Consider the following 22,921-nt stretch of genomic DNA (forward strand, 5'->3'; position numbering starts at 1 on the left):
CAAAAAAACTCGAAAACACTTGATTACAACAGGATACATCGGAAGGTAGTTGCAATCAGCCAAATCAGGCAAATCCGTCGTTTCAGCATTTGAAAAAACAAACAAAAAAACTCGAAAACACATCATTTAGTACACTTGCGCATGTGCTATCAGATATCGGTTCGTCACTTGAATTCGTTAGTACTATTCTAGACGTTTCAGACGGGTTAATGATGTTCCAAAATTTTCTCGGATTATTTAGCAACATTCCCGGTATTGTATTATTAAGATAATTGGTTTTGGTACTTTTCACGGCGGAAATGTAAGTCTCAGCTGCAGAGCGGTAACGAGACCAATGATGTTCAGTGCGTAAGTTCTTAGCTATACGGAAGAAACGTTTCTTGCGGTTAGACAGGCGCTAAAGATGAACATTATACCATGGTGCGTGCTGCTGATAAGATATTGCACGAGTGGAATATAGCGATTAGTGAGATCTAAGATTTTGTTCTTGAATAACAGCCAGTTTGTATTCACCGATCGGAAGTCGAATACGTCGAAAAACGTTTCCAAGAACGAGCCTAGTTCGTTATTATGTTGAAGTCAGCGCGATGATACAAACGTATGGTTTTAGAGTGACTAGCAGGTTTCCCCATAGGAATGTTTACAGAGATATTTAGTAAAGAATGGTCGCTTAATTTGGGCATGCAGGTTGTTTCTGAACACAATTCCGGACAATTAGTTAGTACTAGGTCTAATGTGCATGCGGTAACTTCGGTAATTCTCGTAGGTTGATTTACGATTTGGGTAAGGCTAAACAACGAGCATAAGTTAACGAATTCCTGGCATGTAGACAAAGACGTGGAAGGTTGTGCTAGAGACCAATTGATACCCGGAAAGTTGAAGTCACCTAATAAAAAATTGGAGATGAAGGGTAGCGCGTAACGACGGTATTAACGGCATCGTGAAGCTCGGCAACAAATGTAGGATGAGCATTTGACGGACGGTAGCATGCGCCTAGGATTATTCTCAGATAATATAGTTGCAACGACACCATTTCGATGCTATGTGGATGGCGATCGATCCTATTGTTTTCTTAATTGCTATTAGCACACCTCCACCCTGCCTGTCACAACGATAGAAGCAAAAAGTATTTGAAGAATCGAAAATTTCAGTCTCGTATGTTTTCATGGAGCCAAGTCTCAGGATGGTGACGTTAGCGAAGCATGCATTTATGACAGTGGAGAGTTCAGTACGTTTTTTGATAAAATTTCGAATATTAGTAAATAATACTGACATTTCGGGTAAGCTAAGGCAAAGGCCACCACCCCTCTGCGACCGGTAATCAGATTTGTCAGTGCTATGTGAAGCGTAGGATGATGGTGATGCTTGAGCTGATCTTGTCTAGGTGCGTTCAGTGGAAATTTGGTACGTTTTTTTACTGACAGGGTCATACATGTATGATCTGTTATTCACGACTAGCTTATTGTATTTTAGTTTGAAAGGTAGGGAGCCGGGGAGTGATTTTGCAAAACCAATCAGTTTTCTGCGAGCTTGGCGTGTGACAAACGAGTAATCTTCTGATACTCGAATGTCTTTTTCTTTTATCTCTTTTTTGTAGCTCAGAATTGTTTCTTTGATTTTGAAGTTCGTGAACTTAGCAATCACCGGACGGCATCTAGGGTTTGAATACCGGCCTAGACGATGAGCCCGCTCAATGTCATGTGGTGAGAGCTTGGTTCCAAGGTATTCAGACAGGACCCATAGAAGTTTAAACTCCGTCTCTCGCCATGTTTCTTGGTCTTCGGCGATTTCATGAAACACTAAATTATTTCCCCTACTTTGGTCTTCCAATTCATGGATTCGGGCTTGCAGCATTTGGTTTTGTTTCTGAAGATCAAGAGAAGTACATTGAAAGTCCTGTTTTGCGTCCTTCGACGGTCATAAGTGTGGTATCTGAATTAATGTTTTTCTGTCCATTCCGTAACTCTTCCATTGATTTCTTTATCTCGTTGTTACTAGTTGAAAGTGAGGCTGACTGTGCTTGCAATTCCTTCAAGATGCGCAGAATTTCCATGTTTTGCTCAGATTGTGTTAGTACAACGTCAGTACAGAATTACGGCTCTCGTCTGCACCATCTGTGCGCAAATCGCGTTTGGTGGTGCCACGTGTGTTCATAGGACCCGGATTTTCCTCAATATCTCCCGACAATAGCAAAAGAAGGCAGCTGCCAAAGCATTCATTGCACACGCTCAAAAGAACTCGTGGGCACGGGAGCAGCATCAAGCATCGATTGCCACTTCTTTAAGCACACAAAGGAATAGAGTTACGACCTGTGTAGCAAACAAGGACGATCTGTTAGCCATTGCGGCTGATACACTGCTCTCGTGCCCATTGTAGCGGTCTTGCAGAAACCAGCGCCTAAATACTGGCGCTGCACTTGCTGTCGATGAACCATCCTGTAGCCAAGGAGGGATGAGGAACGGGTGGGAATCCCAGGATGGACAAATGGACCTGGTGGACAAATGCAGGTAGATCACAGGTAGAAAGCTGCCTCACTCGTTGAAGGGAACGTTGACGCCGGCCGAAATGCTTATAAAGCTGATGCTGTACACCACGAGCGGGAACAGGACCTGTGTAGCAAACAAGGATGATCTGTTAGCCATTGCGGCTGATACACTGCTCTCGTGCCCACTGTAGAGATCGTGCGGGAACCAGCGCCTAAATACTGGCGCTGCACAAGCTGTCGATGATCATCCTGTAGCCAAGGAGGGATGAGGAACGGGCGGGAATCCCGGAGGTGCCGCCTGGTGGACAAATGCAGGCAGATCACAGGTAGAAAGCTGCCTCACTCGTTGAAGGGAACGTTGACGCCGGCAGAAATGCTGATAAAGCTGATGCTGTACACCACGAGCGGGAACAGGACCTGTGTAGCAAACAAGGACGATCTGTTAGCCATTGCGGCTGATACACTGCTCTCGTGCCCACTGTAGAGATCGTGCGGGAACCAGCGCCTAAATACTGGCGCTGCACAAGCTGTCGATGATCATCCTGTAGCCAAGGAGGGATGAGGAACGGGCGGGAATCCCAGAGGTGCCGCCTGGTGGACAAATGCAGGGAGATCACAGGTAGAAAGCTGCGTGACTCGATGAAGGGAACGTTGGCGCCAGCCAAAATGTTGATAAAGCCGATGCTGTGCACCAAGAGCGGAAACAGGACCTGTGTAGCAAACAAGGCCGATCTGTTAGCCATTGCGGCTGATACGCTGCTCTCGTGCCCACTGTAGCGATCGTGCGGGAACCAGCGCCTAAATACTGGCGCTGCACAAGCTGTCGATGATCATCCTGTAGCCAAGGAGGGATGAGGAACGGGCGGGAATCCCAGAGGTGCCGCCTGGTGGACAAATGCAGGGAGATCACAGGTAGAAAGCTGCGTCACTCGATGAAGGGAACGTTGGCGCCGGCCAAAGTGTTGATAAAGCCGAAGCTGTACACCAAGAGCGGAAACAGGACCTGTGTAGCAAACAAGGACGATCTGTTAGCCATTGCGGCTAATATGCTGCTCTCGTGCCCATTGGAGCGGTCGTGCGGGAACCAGCGCCTAAATACTGGCGCTGCACAAGCTGTCGATGATCATCCTGTAGCCAAGGAGGAATGAGGAACGGGCGGGAATCCCAGAGGTGCCGCCTGGTGGACAAATGCAGGGAGATCACAGAAAGAAAGCTGTGTCACTCGATGAAGGGAACGTTGGCGCCTGCCAAAGTGTTGATAAAGCCGATTCTGTACACCAAGAGCGGAAACAGGACCTGTGTAGCAAACAAGGACGATCTGTTAGCCATTGCGGCTAATATGCTGCTATCGTGCCCACTGTAGCGGTCGTGCGTGAACCAGCGCCTAAATACTGGCGCTGCACAAGCTGTCGATGATCATCCTGTAGCCAAGGAGGGATGAGGAACGGGCAAGAATCCCAGAGGTGCCGCCTGGTGGACAAATGCAGGGAGATCACAGGTAGAAAGCTGCGTAACTCGATGAAGGGAACGTTGGCGCCGGCCATAGTGTTGATAAAGCCGGTGCTGTACATCAAGAGCGGAAACAGGACCTGTGTAGCAAACAAGGACGATCTGTTAGCCATTGCGAGCTGATACACTGCTCTCGTGCCCACTGTAGCGATCGTGCGGGAACCAGCGCCTAAATACTGGCGCTGCACAAGTTGTCGATGATCATCCTGTAGCCAAGGAGGGATGAGGAACGGGCGGGAATCCCAGAGGTGCCGCCTGGTGGACAAATGCAGGGAGATCACAGGTAGAAAGCTGCGTCACTCGATGAAGGGAACGTTGGCGCCGGCCTAAGTGTTGATAAAGCCGATGCTGTACACCACGAGCGGAAACATGACCTGTGTAGCAAACAAGGACGATCTGTTAGCCATTGCGGCTGATCCGCTGCTTTCGTGCATATGTCTCGTGCCCACTGGCCGTCGTGCGGGAGCCAGCGCCTAAATACTGGCGCTGCACTTGCTGTCGATGACCATCCTGTAGCCAAGGAGGGATGAGGAAAGGCGGGAATCCCAGAGGTGCCGCCTGGCGGACAAATGCAGGGAGATCACAGGTAGAAAGCTGCGTCACTCGATGAAGGGAACGTTGGCGCCGGCCGAAATGCTGATAAAGCCGATGCTGTACACCACGAGCGGAAACAGGACCTGTGTAGCAAACAAGGACGATCTGTTAGCCATTGCGGCTGATACGCTGCTCTCGTGCATATGTCTTGTGCCCACTGTAGCCGTCGTGCGGGAGCCAGCGCCTAAATACTGGCGCTGCACTTGCTGTCGATGACCATCCTGTAGCCGAGGAGGGATGAGGAACGGGCAGGAATCCCAGAGGAGCTGCCTGGTGGACAAATGCAGGGAGATCACAGGTAGAAAGCTGCGTCACTCGATGAAGGGAGCGTTAGCGCCGGCCGAAATGCTGATAAAGCCGATGCTGTACACCACAAGCGGAAAAATGACCTGTGTAGCAAACAAGGACGATCGGTTAGCCATTGCGGCTGATACGCTGCTCTCGTGCATATGTCGTGTGCCCACTGGAGCCGTCGTGCGGGAGCCAGCGCCTAAATACTGGCGCTGCACTTGCTGTCGATGACCATCCTGTAGCCAAGGAGGGATGAGGAACGGGCAGAAATCCCAGAGTTGCCGCCTGGTGGACAAAGGGAGATCACAGGTAGAAAGCTGCGTCACTCGATGAAGGGAGCGTTGGCGCCGGCCGAAATGCTGATAAAGCCGATGCTGTACACCACGAGCGGAAACATGACCTGTGTAGCAAACAAGGACGATCTGTTAGCCATTGCGGCTGATACGCTGCTCTCGTGCATATGTCGTGTGCCATCTGGAGCCGTCGTGCGGGAGCCAGCGCCGAAATACTGGCGCTGCAATTGCTGTCGATGACCATCCTGTAGCCAAGGAGGGATGCGGAACGGGCAGGAATCCCAGAGGTGCCGCCTGGTGGACAAATGCAGGGAGATCACAGGTACAAAGCTGCGTAACTCGATGAAGGGAACGTTGGCGCCGGCCGAAATGCTGATAAAGCCGATGCTGTACACCACGAGCGGAAACATGACCTGTGTAGCAAACAAGGACGATCTGTTAGCCATTGCGGCTGATACGCTGCTCTTGTGCATATGTCTCGTGCCCACTGTAGCCGTCGTGCGGGAGCCAGCGCCTAAATACTGGCGCTGCACTTGCTGTCGATGACCATCCTGTAGCCAAGGAGGGATGAGGAACGGGCAGGAATCCCAGAGGTGCCACCTGGTGGACAAATGCAGGGAGATCACAGGTAGAAAGCTGCGTCACTCGATGAAGGGAGCGTTGGCGCCGGCCGAAATGCTGATAAAGCCGATGCTGTACACCACGAGCGGAAACGTGACCTGTGTAGCAAACAAGGACGATCTGTTAGCCATTGCGGCTGATACGCTGCTCTCGTGCATATGTCTCGTGCCCACTGTAGCCGTCGTGCGGGAGCCAGCGCCTAAATACTGGCTATAGTGCTCTAGAATATTGGGCAGTGTGACGACCGGCGCCGGAGAGCGGGCCGCTTTTGCGATGACAAGAACCGATTCCCGCGAGAGGGCGCGACGTGCAACAGGGGTGCCACGTTCGCCGCTCGGCGCGTAGCGGCCGCGGGATAGCGGGGGTACAGAGGAGGGTTGCGGTTCTCTTTGGAGCGATTTTCAGACGCTACGCAATTAGTGTGATAAATAATAAAGAGGCTACTTATTCCAGGTGCTTAAACTGATCCCTGCCATTCTTTTACGTCTATCGGGAGACATCGTGACATCGTGCACGCTTGGGTAGTCCTTCGGAGCAGCGCGCGATGTTTGAATCGCTATCTGAAACAACATTTCTTCCTGCAGACAGTTACATATCGTCCAGATGAGCAATTTGTACTTAATGTTTGCAGTGAAGCGTGGTGTTTTGCATTCGTTCTTCCCGTAAGGGAATAAAGGCTGCTGCCCAGGAGTGGTATTAACACGCGGAGAAAAACAGTGTACATGCGAATCAAAGCTTGTGCTTCGTAAGGCCTCTTTAGGAACACCTATTTTTTACAAACCTTATTTACGAACACCTGCCTACATTTTGCAGCTTGCGCTTATTAATACATAACAACGTTTATCTTAAATCGCCAGTAATAATATATCTCTTTAATAGGTGTTCTTTATGTGCCCTAATCACCGCTTATAGAAATTACAAATACAGAGTGCGAGCAAAACACATTTATTCACTACCGTACTAATTTAAAGCACTGTGGTATTTACCGGCAAAAAAAAATAAACAAGGTATACGCGACTCAAGCATGTATTTTTTGTTCGTGATTAACAATTACTTGTATCGCGGACATTTGTTTGCGTGCCACTAACCAAAGGGTGAACCAGCTGCTTAGATGAAAAAAAAAAAAGTCAAGTACAGCTAGGGCATTACTTCAACTAAAATATGAAAAATTAAACCCGTCACATACGTAATACGTTCATAGTGGCCACTTGAGTGCGGACGCTTTACTGGCATCAAATGGTACAGAGCAAACAAACAAAAATAAAAGCACTGATAATTGCGCGTCGAATTGGCAGGTATGATGCAGTTCTTGGCGCGCACCGAAAGTGGAAAAATGCGAAAAAGATGACGAGCACCTAATGAGTACCTAATATGAGTAATCGACTGGATATACTTGCAACTACTGCTTACCAGACTATATATAATCGGGCTACTTGCCGCGGATACTCTTTGCAGTACTAACCAGACTATAATTGTTAACAAGGTTGATATTACACGTGAAATACTTCCAAGGGAATTTAATTATTTTCCCTTTGGGAACTCTTGTCGCGATTCGCTTACTTCGGGAAGAGCGAAGCCGCAAAAACACTTTAAATTTCATGGCTTCAAGTGGGAGCATTTCTGGAGCTCCAAGTAGGTAAACGTTTTGAACCTTCACATTTTACGGGAAGTTTGCAAAATCTGAAGTGCAAAGCAGTCGAAAAGGACCGTGCATCCGAGCCAAATGTTTGAGTAAAGTGCGACCTAGTTTCGAACCTATGGCGCTATTTTTGTTCGTGGTGAGAAACCGTGCCAGCCTCACAACCTCTCTTTCGCAGAAGGATGATCTAGCGAAAGCGAATTAAGCTTACCCTATAGCCTCTGCGTCCTCTATTTTCCGTCGTTATTTCTTTTTCAAAGCTATTCATTTTTTTTTTGTATGTACATAAAACAGGACTAGAGCGATCTTCTGGAGGCAATGACTTGCATATTACCGGTGGCTTGCGCACCCTAGAATGGAAACATTTTCTGGAACAATTAGGTCATTGTTAAACTATAACGCATTGAGATTAAATGTTTTAAGTATAGCGCACATCTCTGGATATTTATAAAGCTACCCGTTACAACAATGTTTCAGCTTATGGAGAGAAAAGAAAATGGTGTGTTCTTAGATTAGTGTACAGTTTCACGAATTGTTGTCTCTTAAATTTCGACGCTTATATCTTTATACGCGTTCGATTGCAGCCTGTTTGTGCACTGCTTTCCTCTTCCCGGGCCTTCATTTGGTTCTTATGCTTGGTTGTTTCCTGTTTTTTTTTTATTGTTTTTAATATCTCCATTTTTCTTCGTCTTTAGCTGCCTGCTTTCTTCGTCGTGCGTTTGCCGTGCCGCACGAATATTCTGAACCTTTATTCACATTCGCGGTCGCTCTTTTCATGGCGCTGCATGCCTTCTACCAACCCCTTTCTCCCTCCCTGGTAGGCGACACGTTTCTTTTTATTTTCCTGTGAAACCTTTACCTCCCACTTCTTCCACCTTTCCTGACCCACTGTGTTCCGTTATTCAGTAGCCAGTTGGCGTGGTGTCGTTGGTTTTTCATGTTCTTACTTTACTGTATCTCTACCTCCATGCGGGGTAGTCCACATTTAATTCATATCCAACTGAATGCCGAATTCTCTAGTGGCTTCAGTGACGTGCATTAGTCGGCATAGTTGGCATGAAAAACAACGGAATATACCATTTTGGACTGTTTTCATAATGGGGTTACTGCGACCAGTTTTAGACAGCGCTCAAACGCACGTGTTGTGTGTTTCACTTCTTCATACATCCTGCCTCCACACAGCCCTCTTTTCAAAACGACTACATTTCTGGACGTGAATTAGGTGCTTTAAGAATGCTAAAGCAAGTTGTACGGCGATTGAAGCGTGCTGTGCGAGTCGTACGCCTGCCCTCTCCAAGCTTTTTTCTTCGGAGCCAACTCCTGTCATGTTACTTCCTCGAGGTGTTGCCGACGGCCAAAATGGAAAATAAATTAGGTGATTGCTAACAGTACTGAGCACCGGTAACCAGCATATTTGTAAAATCTTGTCACGAACAGCTCGAGACGACGCACAAGCAAACAAGAACGTACAGTCCGCGCGGTATCCGCCCCGCCGCACAGCGCGCATACGCCTCCATGCGCATACGCGGGCGCCCGGACGGCTGACACACCAGTTGCTGGTGGCGCCCTCTGCGCTGCGGCGCCTCCGTCATCGCAAAAGCGGCCCCTCGCTCCCATGCATTTCGCGGCGCGGTCGACACACTGCCCAATCTTCTAGAGCACTATATACTGGCGCTGCACTTGCTGTCGATGGCCATCCTGTAGCCAAGAAGGGATGAGGAACGGGCAGGAATCCCAGAGGTGCCGCCTGGTGGACAAAGGGAGATCACAGGTAGAAAGCTGCGTCACTCGATGAAGGGAGCGTTGGCGCCGGCCGAAATGCTGATAAAGCCGATGCTGTACACCACGAGCGGATACATGACCTGTGTAGCAAACAAGGACGATCTGTTAGCCATTGCGGCTGATACGCTGCTCTCGTGCATATGTCGTGTGCCATCTGGAGCCGTCGTGCGGGAGCCAGCGCCTAAATACTGACGCTGCACTTGCTGTCGATGACCATCCTGTAGGCAAGGAGGGATGCGGAACGGGCAGGAATCCCAGAGGTGCCGCCTGGTGGAGAAATGCAGGGAGATCACAGGTAGAAAGCTGCGTCACTCGATGAAGGGAACGTTGGCGCCGGCCGAAATGCTGATAAAGCCGATGCTGTACACCACGAGCGGAAACATGAACTGTGTAGCAAACAAGGACGATCTGTTAGCCATTGCGGCTGATACGCTGCTCTCGTGCCCACTCAAAATTTACAATGAAAGCGAAACATTCACTACGCTAGGCATAGTGTTTTTGTGTCGCCAAGCGTAGTGAATGTTTCGCTTTCATTGGTTTGTGGGCTTTAATGTACCAAAGCGACTCAGACTATGAGAGACGCCGTAGAGGACTCCGGAAATTTCGACTCCCGGCCTCGGCGGCCGCTTTTCTCTGGAGGCGAAAAGCAAGGCGTCCGTGTGCTGTGCGATGTCAGTGCACGGTAAAGAACCTCAGGTGGTCGAAATTTTCTGGAGTCCACACTACGGCGTCTCTCATAGCCTGAGTTGCTTTGGCCGGGATTCGATCCCCTGTCCTTAGGAACAGTAGTCGAGCGCCGTAACCACTGCGCCAGGCCGGCTTTTTTTCTTTATTGCCTGGCTTTTGCAAGACAACACAAACACACACAAGACATTTATATAATAAGCCTGCCAGGGGCTGGCTTTTCTAAAACTCTTTTAGATCCATCAAAGGTTCTACATTTGGTAACCACTCAGGATTATCATCGACAAACTTCAAAATCCCGATAAACCAATGGACAGCCTCGCGGAAAAAAATTCGTGCAGGACGCGCATCAAGATCACAGTGATATTCTGCAATGCGTGAACGCCATATACTGTGGAGGCCCATTAGCATGATTGAATCATATGGAACCTTCTCCTCTTTTTGCGTGGATAAGTACCGCATTCCGTAAGGATTAATAGGTAAATCTTTCTTTATGACTCTTTGAAGTACGTCCCAAAAATAAACCCCTTCCAAACAGTGAAGAAATACATGATCTATCGTTTCTGGCTGTTTACAAATTAAGCAATGTGCACCCACGGAAGAAATAAATATTTTTCTTGCAAAAACACTTTGACTGACAAAGTTCCAGTGTGCTACTTAAAAAAGAAAGATTTAGCCTCTGCCAGCATTTCATTCTCTTTACCCTCTTCAGTATATTCCTGCCAGGGCCTCCCCTGTATATGACCCTATAAATATGCTCCGGAAGAACAACGTCGCACAAATCTTTGTACAACTTTTCTTTTTTCGCAGTTGATAAATATTTGTTTGGAAATCTTGCAGAAAGAAATGGCACACTTTGAACACTTCTCTAAAGTAAGCAAAAATGCTTCTCGTGTAACATTCGGTAGGCACAACGTTGATCACAAAGTTTATATGAAAGTGTTAGCACGAAGGCTGCAGCCGGTAATCCAGGAAATCGTTGCGCCACATCAAACATGTGGGATGAAGGGACGGTCCATTGTTAAGAATATAGACCGTTTTACCGAGAGCGAGCAGGAAAGGAGGAAAATACTCTTTAATCAGATTCATTGCGCCGGCCCATTGTTGCCAGTACCGAGCAGAGGTGAGCATTTGACTTTAAAAAGTGCAACCTCACCTCAACCTCAATAAAAATTTCCTGACCTCACTCAACCTCAACCTCAACCTCACCTCATTTTTTTCTGATGCCACCACCGACCTCACTCAATCTCACCTCAAACTCAAACTTTGAGTTTGAGGTCAGTCGCTCGACCTCAAAAAAAAAAAAAAAAAATAAAAATAAAATAAAAGGTTTTTCACTTGAGAACACTAACTATAAAACGTCGTGGCACAAGTCCTGTGCGGTGACACGCCAGAACTACGACTTAAATTTTAAATAACATTGAATATGATGAGGCTTACTTGTAAAGTAAAAAAAATTAAATGAACATTTGCCAGCGGGGCTACTGATTCATAGCAGGCTGACCTAATAACAGCAGTATAATTGGTCAGTTTCAACTCTTCAAATTTTATTTTTATTTGTTTTGATATGGTAACTTTTCACCTCATTCCCGCTGTAATGCTTATGTGTCCTTGGTGCTGCTGGATGCCAACTCCCGAAGGTTTGCAGTGAAACGTCGCACATATCTGTGACCGTCAAATAGTGTTTCCTCATGACAATCAAGTCATAATTTATTGGTGAAGACATTTTCCTGCGATTTGAAATCGAATCGGATGACAAAATCACGAACAATCTAATGTTTCTTCAGTGTAACGTCTCTGTTACAAAAAAAAAAGTAGATCGACCACTTGCGTATATATGGAAGTTGTAGTACCATAACATTTTTTTATCAAACTGACTTCTGACGTGGTACTTATCACAAGAGGTGGACAGAACAAAATGTTGCCATATGCAGAGACGCTTAGTTACGAAAAGGTAAAGCGTGCTTGACTTTTGACATTGCGTTACTTTCGATAATTTTGACGAGTGGGTAGTGCTGTATAGAACAAACGCCGTGACAAATTATTGGAAAGATTACCCTCCCTTCTGCCTATAATAACTAACGGTGAATTTTCAGCTCCAAAACATTCCTTTTATCATTGATGTAAGTTAAAGAAATAATACGTTGGAGTGCGAATTACAACTATGGTTGCTGTGCAGCCACTATATATATCTTCCAGCACTTTCACGTACGGCTCATCTACCCCCTGATTTCGCAGTGCCTGTATCACCGCCGAGGTTTCAACTGAGTCAAATGCTTTTTCGTAATCAATGAATGCTATGTATAAGGCCTTGTTATATTCCCACCATTTTTCTATCACCTGATTGATGGTATGGATATGATCGATAGTAGAGTACCATTTTCGAAACCCTGCTTGATCCCTTGCTTGATTGCAGTCTAAGGTTGTCCTGATTCTATTAGCGATTACCTTAGTAAATACCTTATACGTAACAGACAGTAAGCTGACTGGTCTGCAATTTTTAAGGTCCTTAGAGTCTCCTTTCTTGTGAATGAGGATAATGTTTGCATTCTTCCATGGTTCCGGTACTGTCGATGACACCAGGCACTGCGTATACAGGGTGGCCAGCTTTTCTAGCACGATATCCCCCCCCCCCCCCGTCCTTCAGCAAATTTGTAGTCTTTCTTGACCTCGTCCTTCGTCACCGGTGGAACGTCCGATAGTTTTTCCCTACCGCCAATCTCATTACGGTCTTGACTGCTTTGGCTACTGTAGAGATCTGTATAGAACTCCTCGGCTACATAGACCATCTTTTCCATATTAGTGATGACGTTGCCCGCCTTGTCCTTTATCGCATACATCTGGTTTCTGCCTATGCCCAATTTCTTCTTTACCGCTTTAAGCCTTCCCCCGTTCTTTACAGCATGCTCAATTTTCTCCATGGTATACTTCCTTATATCGGCCACCTTGCGCTTATTGATTAGCTTTGATATCTCGGCCAATTCGTTCTGCTCTGTTGGATTGGAAGCTTTCATACTCTGGCGTTTCTTAACCAAATCTTTCGTCTTCTTATACCGCTTACCAGTATCCTCTCTAACTATCCTACCGCCTACTTCTACCGCGCACTCCTAATGATATCTCTGAAATTATTGTTCCTTGCCTCTAGGGTAATGCCGCTATCCTCAGTGAGAGCTGAATACCTATTATGTAGCGAGATCCTGAACTCTTCTGCCCTCCCCCTCACCGCTAATTCGTTGATGGGTTTCGTTCTTACTAATCTGTTGCGTTCCTTCTTCAGATTTAGGCTAATTCGGGACCTCACCATCCTGTGGTCACTGCATCGCACTTTCCCGATTACCTCTACATCATGAATAATGGCGGGGGTTGAACACATTATGAAGTCGATTTCGTTTTTAGTCTCCCCGTTACGACTTTTCCATGTCCATTTCCGGTTCTTCCTTTTGCTGAAGAAGGTATTCATGATTCGTAAGTTATTGCGCTCTGCAAACTCAACTAGTAACTTCCCCCTGCTATTCCTAGAACCAATGCCATAGTCACCTACTCCCTGGTCTCCTGCCTGTTTTTTCCCTACCTTGGCATTGAAGTCGCCCATTAGTACAGTATACTGCGTCTTTATTTTTCGCATTGCCGCTTCTACATCTTCATAGAAGCTTTCAACTGCCTGGTCATCATAACGACATGTAGGTGCATAGGCCTGTACAACCTTCAGTTTATACCGCTTATTAAGCCTAATTACGATGCCTGCAACCCTCTCACTAATACTATAGAAGTCGTCTATATTACCCGCTATATACTTATTGACAAGGAAACCTACTCCTAGTTGTCGCTTCTCTGGTAAACCTCGATAACACAGTACATGCCCATCCTTCAGTATATTATATGCCTCTTTCGGTCTCCTAACCTCACTAAGCCCTATGACATCCCATTTCATGCCCTCTAGTTCCTCTAACAGCACTGCTAAACTAGTTTCACTAGCTAGGATTCTAGCATTAAACGTTGCCAAGGTCAGTTTCGAATGGCGGCCTGTCCGGCGGAGCCAGGCTTTCTTATCACCCCCTGCTGCGTCACAGGTCTGACCGCCGCCATGGTCAGTTGTTCCGCAGCCGCTGGTGACTGAGGGCCGGGGTTTTATGGAGCTTATTATGGAGCAATTACTGCACCAGGGTGGCCAACTCCTGTTCTGGTGAGAGAGTGCGTTGCCGGAGGTGTTCACCGGCATCAGGTCGCATCCCAAACCTGTTTATGCAATTCCATCGACACGCGGATTTTTTATTTTTTTTTCATCCGGTGGAGAATTGCGCGGCACCGGGATTTGAACCCCGGTCCTCTTGCATGCGAGGCGGATGTTCTACCGCTACGCCACCGCTGCAACCGTCATAAATTACAGCAAGTCGCCGACCACGGCATGGCTGCGTGTCTTCGCTTGAGAAAGACGGCCACGGTAATTGGCTAAGAACACAGCATGTCGTTTAGATGCTGCCTTTTTCTTTTTTTTTTTGCCGATTTCGGGCGGCTCACCGACGCCGTTTGGGGGCGACTTCCAAGCAGACGTTCCAGGAACGATTGGTGTCGATGAGAACGTGGGGCTGAGACACCAGCTTCTAGTCGCGACGAGAGAACCACCCCCACTGGGAGAATGAAGCGCGAACACTTAACCCATGCTACGGGAGTTGTTTCGTTTTTCTTCGACTGCACAATATCCGTCAAGAGAGCAAGACTAGCGGGTGGTGAGCAGGGTGGCAACGCGTCTACGCGGAGGAAGAGCAGAGTTTGAACACTGACTAGCGTGTCCCTCCTGCGAAACGATGAGATGGCTGCATGGTCGACAAGTGACAGAAGTCCGCGCAGCCGCCGCGGTGTTCCGAGAAGCGAGAAGGGCCTGCCTTTATATTTCTTTAGACCAACAGGAATACGCCAGTCGGAGGTATAGCGCACTACCAAAAGCTAAAGAAGCAAAAAAAAAAAAAAAAGAATAGAATGTTGGCAGAGGAAGAATCGGAGAATTCTCTTTTCTGATTTTTTTGTTTTTTTTTTCTTAGGAGGAGGTTGGGGGGGTGGGGGGAAGGGTGACGACTGGCCGTACCGCAGAAAAGCGGCCGGTTGTGAGTAAACGCGGGTGCACAAACGCGAGAGGGGGCACTGGTAAGTGACCACACAAAACGAAAACAAGAAGTGAGGAAAAATAGGGGTGGTGCAAGTGTACTGAAAAACTAAAGAGAAGAGGAGACGCAGATCTTCACTCGCGCATTCACACGCTCGAGCACCGCGCACACAACTCGCTCTCTCGCCCACACTCCTACTGTCCTTGTAACTCTCGGCCCCGTTGACAGAAACGCACTAAAAAATACCTAAAACTCACAAACACCCAGAGGCGCGCGTATGTGCAGTGGCTTACTTTCCAAGAAATGCCGAGGGGTTCCCGGGTCCGCGCTTTGTCCGCTAGTTGAGATCGGACACCGGCTGCGGAGCCGAAAGAGCAGAAGCCAGCTTACGAACAAAAGGCATGCCCGCCAGTTTGGCTACAGGCTGTAAAACGGAGGGGAGGCCCTCGATAAACAAACATGTAAATGAAAAAGGCGCAAGCTCACGTAGAGTATGAGAAAGGAATGACGGTAAGCAGTCGTCAGTCACCTGTCTGTTCTTCAATGATTCTTCGAGAAGGGCGCACTAAATGTATATTTTTATGTAAGGGTTAATTTAATGTATAATAATAATAATAATAATAATAATAATAATAATAATAATAATAATAATAATAATAATAATAATAATAATAATAATAATAATAATAATAATAATAATAATAATAATAATAATAATAATAATAAAAGAGTGGATTGCACTGATACAACTACGATCTACCGTCCTATTGCTTTCTTTCGTTTTAACTCGTACTATATACAATAGCAAAAGCAGATTTTATTTACTAAAATACAGTCTTCGTGGGGTGACTTCTCGTCAAGCCATTTATCTCTCGTCTCTTCTGCATCCTTGTTCTTTCCATATGCCTCTCTGAAACCTCCTCTCTCGTGCCATCCTCCCCAAGCAATTCCTTGGTTGCTGGTTCTTGCGCTTCCCTCTTTTCTTCTATTCTAGCTTTCTTTTTTTTTTTTTCCGAGAAGTCGACATACCCACGTAGGTCAGGAAATCCTTCGAGTTTGCGCAGACTTTCTTCACTTCCCAAACTCGCTCGGAATGGTGGAGGGATCTTGTTTCACCTTCTTTCGAGTCTGCAGCCGTCGTCCAACCCCACTCGTTTGCCGCGCATGCGCTTTACGCCCCCCCCCCCCCCCCCCCCCCTTCTTTTTTTTTCGTGTCGAACGCAAACGCACAGACGCAAACTGTTCGTTACGTGCGCTTTGGTAGCCAAAAGAGTGTACACGAGAGGCATTATGAAAGGTGTTTTTCCGGCTATTTTATCGCTGTGGGAAACAATAATTTCGACCTCAGAAGCCGACCTCACTAAGTAACGACCTCACTCAACCTCAAACTCACGCATGAGGTTGAGGTCTCATTTGCTCACCTCACTCAAAAATATTTCAGGTGTTGCCGACCTCATCTCAACCTCACCTCACTCCGTGAGGTTGAGGTCATTTTGAGGTTGAGGTTGACCTCATGAGGTCGAAACCTCATGAGGTTGCCCACCTCTGGTACCAAGTGGGCTGCGCATTCCCACGCTTCACGCATAGCAGAGCGGCCTTGCACCTCGGTCTATTGTCGTTTGAGAGACTTAAATACAATTATTATTTCAGTGGTAATGCCATCGGGACAGCAATGCGTGTTCGTGGACTCCAAAAGCAATAAAAGAAATCGCAAGATGATTGCCGAGAGCGTATGCGGGAAGCATGCAACGACAGTCCGAGTGCTGCTGTGTTATGTTTCTGCTTCACCGCCTTTCAGTCCATCTTCATTTAATTCACCTATGAACGTTTTGTGCAAACCAGACATATTTAGTAGCAATGACGGACTCACGAATTTGATGTCCATTTTACTTCCTCCCCTGAAGTAAACATGCAGATCGGGCAGGCCGTGCCTCCCGCAAGCCTCCCGCACCAACGAATACGATGGATCACTTTCGCCAGCGCCAGAAGGGCGTGCTAAAATAATTCTTCAATCAAACAATAAGCTGGCAGCAAAAAAACAAAATTCTTGTGGATCTCTAACCCATATCGTGTTGTTGATAACTGCAATACAAACAAGTTTCTCAACACAGCCAGCTGCCGCTGGTGCGGCGCGCGGCGCATCGTCTGCACGCTGGCTCCGCTGCTAAGGCGTCACCTGAATTTAGATCTTAATTCTACTGATACAATGGGATCTGCAGTAAGACAGTTCCACGAGAGACCATTTACTCTAGCGCTGAGCAATTACGAAGCGCCGTCGGATGAGGCCGATTTCACAAGGCCGACTGCGCAAGCGCGGGAATTCCGGAAGTTGCTCTGCCGCCATGTTTGTTGTGGTACAGCAGACGATTTCCCGGCGTCGCCGTCGTTTCCACGCGTGCTACCGCGGCTGAGGCTGACCCACATTCTGCATTGTGGGACCTACTACACCGAAGCTTCCCATCGTCAGCAGTGCCTCTCACGGGAGTATAGCAACCTACCTACCATGTTCGGATATAGGACTTCGCAGACTTGCAAGGAAGCAGTTTCATTCGCAATGGCCTCTGTTCCTGTGCTCGCGGCTTTTTCGATGCAATCCTGCTCTTGGTTTCCTTATTAGCGCTTTGAAAAAAAGAGAAAAAGCTGCACGACTGTGCTGCAGCTTCTCAGATGTTCCATTTAGCCATGATACGAGTGTCGATACAGTTCGTTCAGGGAAAATAGCGACGGAAATATTGAAGGACCCCTTGCAAACGGAAAGAATACTCACAAAGCTGTGTCAACACGTTTGAGCAAACTGCACAGTAATAGTGCCTGGAGGTGATCGCGAAACCTGACTTCGTTGATTTTGTGCACTGCTGTCTCTCGATCATAAACAGAATAAGCTTAGAAGTGATTCACGTTTTAGATCGACGGAAAGAAAGTGCGAAGGGTCGATTTGTTCCTTTTGCGCCCGTATTGGCACCGACAGAGCGGCGTTTGTTTCAAAAACTGTTACTTGCACGGAATGCCCCAGTGAAAATTACGACCCCGTAATATGAGCATGTGCGACAGTGAATGCCTGGTCAAAAAGTATTTTGCGTGTCGTCAGGAAGGGCATGCCAGCTTTCGAGCATGATTGCGGACTCTAGCTGCTGCGCGTATAGAGGTGTGCATTTTTATCTCAGACGTTCATGACAACTGTGGGGACCCTTGAACTGTGCAAATAGATGTGACAGGTTTGTGGGTTCAATCACGTTTCTCTGTAGGCCGTCGTGAAACCAAATATGGCTAGACTCGGCGAGCTACATCGGCCACTGTCCCCCCTGCTACTTGCTTGGGTATTTATGTTGTCTGTATACGAACCTTGAGAGTGTTCACCAGCACCACCCTCAGCCATAGCGGCGGACGTGGAACGTCCTTTGTTACCGCCAGCGTCACGTAGAACGTGATCAAGAGCGAGGGCGAAAGCTGTGCTAGAACCCTCTTACGCTACCTATGGCTTCAAGACTGCCAGAACCGAGACCCACGTAAGCTACAAGCAGATCAATTAAGGGGAAATGAGGGTGCTCGGTATAATACATGAAGGAAAGAAGCCAACAGTCGGCGAGGCCAAGGAAAGCGTTGGGGACGGTACTTTATGTCTTTTATTTCATTTTTTTAATGTTTACTTGGATGATCACAGAAATTAGTAATCTAATCTGTTTAGGGGAAAGATAATTAAACACAAAGTAGAAGAAAAAACAACGTGCCGATGGTGGGAACCGAACCCACGACCTCCGAATATCGCGTCCGGTGCTCTTCCAACTGAGCTACATCGGCCGCTGTCCCCCCTGCTACTTGCTTGGGTATTTATGTTGTCTGTATACGAACGTTGAGAGTGTTCACCAGCGCCACCCTCAACCATAGCGGCGGACGTGGAACGTCCTTTGTTACCGCCAGCGTCACGTAGAACGTGATCAAGAGCGAGGGCGAAAGCTGTGCTAGAACTGCTGCGAAAGCTGTGCCACCCTCAACCATAGCTGTGCTATGGTTGAGGGTGGCGCTGGTGAACACTCTCAACGTTCGTATACAGACAACATAAATACCCAAGCAAGTAGCAGGGGGGACAGCGGCCGATGTAGCTCAGTTGGAAGAGCACCGGACGCGATATTCGGAGGTCGTGGGTTCGGTTCCCACCATCGGCACGTTGTTTTTTCTTCTACTTTGTGTTTAATTATCTTTCCCCTAAACAGATTAGATTACTAATTTCTGTGATCATCCAAGTAAACATTAAAAAAATGAAATAAAAGACATAAAGTACCGTCCCTAACGCTTTCCTTGGCCTCGCCGACTGTTGGCTTCTTTCCTTCATGTATTATACCGAGCACCCTCATTTCCCCTTAATTGATCTGCTTTTAGCTTACGTGGGTCTCGGTTCTGGCAGTCTTGAAGCCATAGGTAGCGTAAGAGGGTTCTAGCACAGCTTTCGCCCTCGCTCTTGATCACGTTCTACGTGACGCTGGCGGTAACAAAGGACGTTCCACGTCCGCCGCTATGGTTGAGGGTGGCGCTGGTGAACTCTCTCAACGTTCGTATACAGACAACATAAATACCCAAGCAAGTAGCAGGGAGGTCAGCGGCCGATGTAGCTCAGTTGGAAGAGCACCGGACGCGATATTCGGAGGTCGTGGGTTCGGTTCCTACCATCGGCACGTTGTTTTTTCTTCTACTTTGTGTTTAATTATCTTTCCCCTAAACAGATTAGATTACTAATTTCTGTGATCATCCAAGTAAACATTAAAAAAATGAAATAAAAGACAAAGTACCGTCCCTAACGCTTTCCTTGGCCTCGCCGACTGTTGGCTTCTTTCCTTCATGTATTATACCGAGCACCCTCATTTCCCCTTAATTGATCTGCTTTTAGCTTAAGTGGGTCTCGGTTCTGGCAGTCTTGAAGCCATAGGTAGCGTAAGAGGGTTCTAGCACAGCTTTCGCCCTCGCTCTTGATCACGTTCTACGTGACGCTGGCGGTAACAAAGGACGTTCCACGTCCGCCGCTATGGTTGAGGGTGGCGCTGGTGAACACTCTCAACGTTCGTATACAGACAACATAAATACCCAAGCAAGTAGCAGGGAGGTCAGCGGCCGATGTAGCTCAGTTGGAAGAGCACCGGACGCGATATTCGGAGGTCGTGGGTTCGGTTCCCACCATCGGCACGTTGTTTTTTCTTCTACTTTGTGTTTAATTATCTTTCCCCTAAACAGATTAGATTACTAATTTCTGTGATCATCCAAGTAAACATTAAAAAAATGAAATAAAAGACATAAAGTACCGTCCCCAACGCTTTCCTTGGCCTCGCCGACTGTTGGCTTCTTTCCTTCATGTATTATACCGAGCACCCTCATTTCCCCTTATATATATATATATATATATATATATATATATATATATATATATATATATATAATATGTGTGTGTGTGTGTGTGTGTGTTTTGCAAAAATATTTTAGGCTTTGATTATGCACATTTTGTATCCACAATTTTTTTTTTTAACAAATTGGAGGTGATCGAACGAAACGTGTATGGCGTTGGGTGTGGAATGACCCTTTAAGCACATGGCAAAATAAATAAACAAAATTATACAATAGAGCTCAAATTACTGTTTGTTTACTAAACAAAGCAGCATGATAACATTAAAGAATAAATTATAGCTTTTTAATGGAGTAGTTTGGTCGAACTATAATGGATAGGGAGCATAATGTTTTAATGCTTTGCATCTTAATTTAGTAAGGAACTCTTGTTACTCATATAAGAGGCAGTAGTTATTTGGGTAATTGTGACTCCTAACACTTCTTCATAGTGTCCAAAGAGTGGCTGTTTGATGCATCCTTACTGCTATTTTTCTCACGCAGGTACATCGAAAACAAAGGAGCAAGGAAGCACAGATAAGACGGCCTGCGCCTGTTTACATCTGGCCATCTTCAAAAACGAGCTTTCTAGCAGGGAATCCCCAGAAACTATTGTCCGTGCTGACGTGCCGGCATCTATGTCAACACGAACAGTCTACAAAGTCGGTGCTGAAGTCTCGAAGTGTGATGGTGAGGTAATCACCGACCACTGCTCATGTGTTGCAGGGAAGGGGGGGGGGTGCAAACATCTCTGTTGTGTGCTCTGTGGATTTATGTATATTGCTCAGCATGATCTCAGTTGTGTACCAGATGCAGTTTCTTGTACAGATAAAGAACGCCAGTGGTACCAGCCAAGGAACCCAAGGGCAATAAGCGAGAAGGTTAACAGCCTAGTTTTCTGCAAGGACACATTACAAAGGATTAGTCCTGCAATAACTCACCACAGAAGGCGAGTGGAATATTCAGCACTCGGGAGGGAAAACTTCGCACCCCGCATATTCGCACCCCACGACTGGTGTACCTACACGGAAAACTTAAGGAAAGTGGCCTTCAGCGCTTTGCCGATGTGTTGTAAGCAAATGATTTTTGCCCGTCCGAACAAAGAAAGCTGTGGAGCCAGATACAGCCAGCGATTGTAAACTGCCTTCCCGGTTGTTGGAACGGGTGAAAGAGAAGTGTCCCTCAAAACTGTATACGCATGAGGAAGTCACGCTCATTAAGGCAGCCATACGCCTGCAAAGTGCAAGTTCCTTGTGGCACTCTTACAGGGAAGGCTTAATCAGAGCCTCAATTGCACACAACGTTTATACATGGGTGCACACATGTAGGACAAAAATGGGGCCCCATGATGCATGGTCTCTCATTGTGCAGTAATGGGCAAAAAAAAAAAAATTCGTCCGACATATGCAATGAAAAGAGGGCTGCTGCTTGAAGCCGAGGCACGAGCAGCTTTCATCAGTAAGAACGAGAGCCATGTTGGGGACGTTCATGTCAGATAATGTGGCCTTTTTCTCTCATGCCTCAAGCCGTTTCTGGGTGGAAGTTTAGATGGCATTGTTTCATGCATTTTCTGTGAGGCTCGCCTTCTTGAGATCAAAATTCCAATGAATGTGGAAGTGTTTGCAAAGGGGGAGCTACGCAATGGTAACCTGAAGCCCAGTAGCAAGTACTACACGCAAGTGCAAATGCAAATGGGTGTGGCTGAGATGAAGTCGTGTGTGCTGTTTGTTTCCAGTAAAGAGAAGTGCTTGCAGGTTACAGTGTTGTTCAATGAATCGTTCTTCATTGAATTAGTGGACCGCTGCACATTTTTTGTTAATACTTACTTGCTGCCATTTATTTCAAACAATAACTGAAGCAAGTGTTTTGAAAGAATAGCATTGATGTGCATGTCAATAATGTGCCTAATACAAGGAGGAACCAAAGTTCTCGAAAATAGGACTACTTTAAAGGGAAAAGAGCACATATGTATATGTTAATCTGATTTGAAAAATTGTAATTGCAGGGTTCAATGTTGTAAAGTGACACATGGACTTCAGGTTCTGTATTAGGGGAGCCAAGTTTCACCGCAGTGAACCCCCATCCCTGTCTTTACAGCCAAAACATAGTGCCCAGATAAGGAATGGGTATAAAGCATTTATTTTGAGGTGATGAAATAGCAACACATACTAAATACTCTGCGCTTAAAAAACAAATCAAGCTTTGCCAAGGATTCAGAGTTGAAAACTACTCGACGATGCATTTCTCACAATGGTTTCTTAATTGAGTTCCCGGCTTTCCTGAGGAAAAGGTGACTTGGAATGCTAAAGTACGAGTCCTCGGCCACCAATATACTAAAAAACGACAGCACAGGTCCGACAGAGGGAGGCATAAGGGTGAACTTGGCGCCCCCTTAGAGCAATTGGAGAGGGGCGGGGGGATATTTTTCTAGGTGAAATTGGCGCTGCCTTAGAGGAATTGGGGGGGGGGGGGGGGAGGGAGCTATTCCTCTACGGAGGCCGCCAAGTTCACCCCTATACTTCTCTCTGTCAGACCTGTGCCATCGTTTTTAAAG

General features: G+C 46.9%; 1 pseudogene; it reads left to right on the top strand.

Annotated features, from left to right (window-relative positions):
* The first annotated feature begins 1,680 nt into the window (after positions 1–1,680).
* LOC146194382 (uncharacterized) lies at positions 1,681–22,223 on the top strand (annotated as a pseudogene).
* The last annotated feature ends 698 nt before the right edge of the window (positions 22,224–22,921 follow it).

Source organism: Amblyomma maculatum, chromosome 3 (assembly GCF_055883805.1).
Source record: "Amblyomma maculatum isolate TAMU_Amacu chromosome 3, ASM5588380v1, whole genome shotgun sequence".
In the NCBI taxonomy this organism is placed as follows: domain Eukaryota; kingdom Metazoa; phylum Arthropoda; class Arachnida; order Ixodida; family Ixodidae; genus Amblyomma; species Amblyomma maculatum.